Below are 3,259 nucleotides of genomic sequence, written 5' to 3'. Positions count from 1 at the left end.
GATTCAGGACCGAGGCCAGGCGCGGCTCGAAACCCTCAAATGAAAATAAATCGACTCGACAACAAACCAAAGAAACCAAGCTAAAAGGCACAGGAAGAAGCGCATACATACATACATGCATACATACATACATATATGTGAGCATTTGAATTTCCGCAATCTTTGCATGCTGATGAACATTCTACTGTGCCATGCCAGCAGGAAAATCAATCTTAGGCGCCGTCGCAAATCCATCAAAATGAAAGAGATTTGGTACATATAACTCATCACTAGCCCGTGTTGAATCAAATCAAAGGCACCTAATCCATATACAAATAAGTATCAGCTACAACCAAACCAAACACTAGAGGTTTGTACATATATGATCATCTTTACCAGAAGATGATTCCCTCACTAACAGGTTAAAATAACTCCCACCACATTACACTACCCAAAAAAGGGGCAAAACGCCCAGCTCCAGTGCTTAGAGAAACCGACCAACTCAAGGGCTTTGACATGTCTTCGACGATTGGTAGTGAGCGCCTCAAAAACTTGTTCTGTCTCGGCCGAGGGCTCAATAGAATCCTTCGTTGCTGCAGTAGAAACATGACACAGAACATGGTTCACTATGACGCTTTATGGTTCATTCCTGCTAGTCCATAATCCCCAAATGACAAGTGCTCCCTAGAATCATATTTCAGCTAAGAAACTAGTCTTAAACATAACCAGGTATCCAGTACCAAAACTAACAAAAAAACAAAGAAAAGTCGAGCAACAAGATACTGGAAAAGAAAATTCATTCTGGTGGCCAACGGTCTAATTAACCAGCACAGGAATCAATGCCAATGACAAGATAATCACAATCAATATTGTGGCAGCCAGAAGACGAACACACAAACACAGGACTCGCCTGGACCGAGGAAGAGGTGGCCACCACTGTCGCGGTTGCCACACATAACAGCTACTCCCTCCGTTTCTAAATATAAGCCCTTTTAGGGATTTCAACATGAGTGTAGATTCACTCATTTTGCTTCTTGTGTAGTCACTATTGGAATCTCTAAAAGGTCTTATATTTAGGAACAGAGGGAGTAGAACACTAGCACCTGCACTGCACATACATGTACTTAAAGCCTAAAACTATCAACACATTGATCTTGAACAAAACAGAGATTAGTGCATGGTTTTAACTTAAGAGAAGACTGACTTTATTTCATGTAATCATGTATATCCACATGACACCCCACAAGCCAACACCTACACAGCATGGTGTCTGGGGAGGAGACCAAGCAGTTACCTGATCCACCGTCGAAGGAGAGGTGGTTGCAGCAGACTGAACTCACTGCCAGGGAGAGAACAGCTGCCAGGTGCTCATTGACAAGTCTTGCACTCACAAGTATATGTCAGCAATAGAAGGTGCAAGGGTTGATGCTGTGACGCACAATCAACTATGCAATTACCTGCAACAAAAATAACAGGTCTTGCTCACTAGATCATCCAGCAAGACGATGAGGCAGGAAACACGCAGCCAAATCATCAATCCGTGTTACTTATATGCTAACGCATCAGTACTTTCCAAAGTTAAAGGATCATTTAATAAAATCTATCTCATTAGATCACTACTTTATAATGGTATAAAAACAAGAAAAACATTGCGTTCACATTTCGCCCAGCAAGGCAACTAGAAACACAAACTACATCATATAGTTTGCTCCATAATAGGGAAAGGCGCCATTTCGATTAGTTGGATGGCTCAGTTTCAATATTTTGAATCCGACTATCAGTGGCACTTGGAAATAATAATCCACCCAGCAAGCTCATAGGGGAAGAAAATGCATCTTTTGAAGGCACCAGATCAGTGCTACAAGAGAGATTTATCCATGTACATCAGCAAGTTCGTTGCTAATGTGAGAACTTACAAAACAAGAAATCGCTAGGGTTAAACCTAAGGTTCATATAGGGTGTCCAGCACAGAATCATGGTATACTCTTACGGATCTGCACGCATAAGAGACCTAGGGATCGAACTATCATATCACTGCTGTAAAACGATGGCACAAATTATTATACCAGAAGCCCGAGAGGCACAAACGTTGGCATCACAACCCACCATGAGATACCAAAACACTAAACTTGTCATGGCGCAATGGCCATAGGCACACAAGTGCATGAGATAAAGTAGAGCGGAGAGGACTGGAGGGGTTTACCCACGTGAGAGAGGAACAGAGGTTTGTATGGCCAGTACATTTTTGCCTTGATTTCCTTGAGGCTCTCTGAATTTGTGCTGCTTGCACAGCATGATCTTGGAGTGAATCCGTCCTTTGGCTTGAAACTCCTACATGAAGAACACATTCAGGGTTAAAAACAATTTACCGCTTGCAACCTACTACAAAGTGCAATCTGCTCACTCAACACTACAAAGATTGACAAGAGAATAGTTGGAGGCTTGGTCCACACAAACTAAGCCCTGGGAAATGAAGGCGTACAGGTGGACAAACATCTCAAAAGAGAACACAGAATGATCACCAACTATTGCTATCAAGGATCAAGAAGATCCCTAACCAGGAATTTCAAACAAAAACAAGGCAACACTATGACATTTCTCTAACCTACAAAACTAAAGCCTTCTTAATCGAAATGTCGACATAACTCACACATGAATCTCGATATTTTTGTGTCCATGTTCTAAACCCAGATAATCGCGATCAGATTCATTCCAAATCTATGATAAGATGTATGGAATCTCAAATGGAGTGTCGACGTCAATAAACTACAAACAAAAATTAAGGAACACTCGATGATTAACTTCCAAGAGTATCACCTAGTCAACTAATCAAGATCAAAGTAATTCTGACATAATAAAGAGGACACAAATTATACCTTACATGACAAGCTGCTGTCATGATCTTCTTGCAATTGATTTCTTGTGTGAAACGGAAACATCATAACTTTGTTCCAACAGACTAAAGAGTAGAGTGCTCTCAAATGTCCTGAAGATACGAAAAAGAATTAGCTACAGTATCCAGTAAGACATCCAGCAAGCTAGGCAGACAAAAAAAAACCACAGCCCGCATATCTGCAAGATAATTACCATGTGCAAAAGGGTCTAAGACAATCGGTTGATTTTGACTTGATTTCCTCGTGTCTCTCTGAATTTGTATTGCTTGTAGAGTATGCCCTCGGAGTGAAGTCCTTCGGCTTGAAAGCATGGAAAGTGCTGCAGCCTAAAGATGGTAAGGTTAAAGTTGGAGGTCGCAGTCACTCGATACTAGAAAGATTGAAAG

The 3,259-nt window shown here is 41.3% G+C and overlaps 1 long non-coding RNA gene across 1 annotated transcript; it reads right to left on the bottom strand.

The window, feature by feature from the left end:
- Positions 1-261: 261 nt before the first annotated feature.
- LOC119366966 lies at positions 262-2,307 on the bottom strand. Its single transcript, XR_005176152.1, has 3 exons — positions 2,187-2,307; positions 1,274-1,436; positions 262-572 (listed from the first exon to the last, which is right to left on the bottom strand). It is a non-coding gene; the product is annotated as an uncharacterized LOC119366966 (long non-coding RNA).
- Between the last annotated feature and the right edge of the window lie 952 nt (positions 2,308-3,259).

The sequence above is a fragment of the Triticum dicoccoides genome, chromosome 2B (genome assembly GCF_002162155.2).
Source record: "Triticum dicoccoides isolate Atlit2015 ecotype Zavitan chromosome 2B, WEW_v2.0, whole genome shotgun sequence".
NCBI lineage: Eukaryota > Viridiplantae > Streptophyta > Magnoliopsida > Poales > Poaceae > Triticum > Triticum dicoccoides.
The sequence above is the reverse complement of the archived record's forward strand: the minus strand, read 5'-3'. Positions and strand labels throughout refer to the sequence as shown.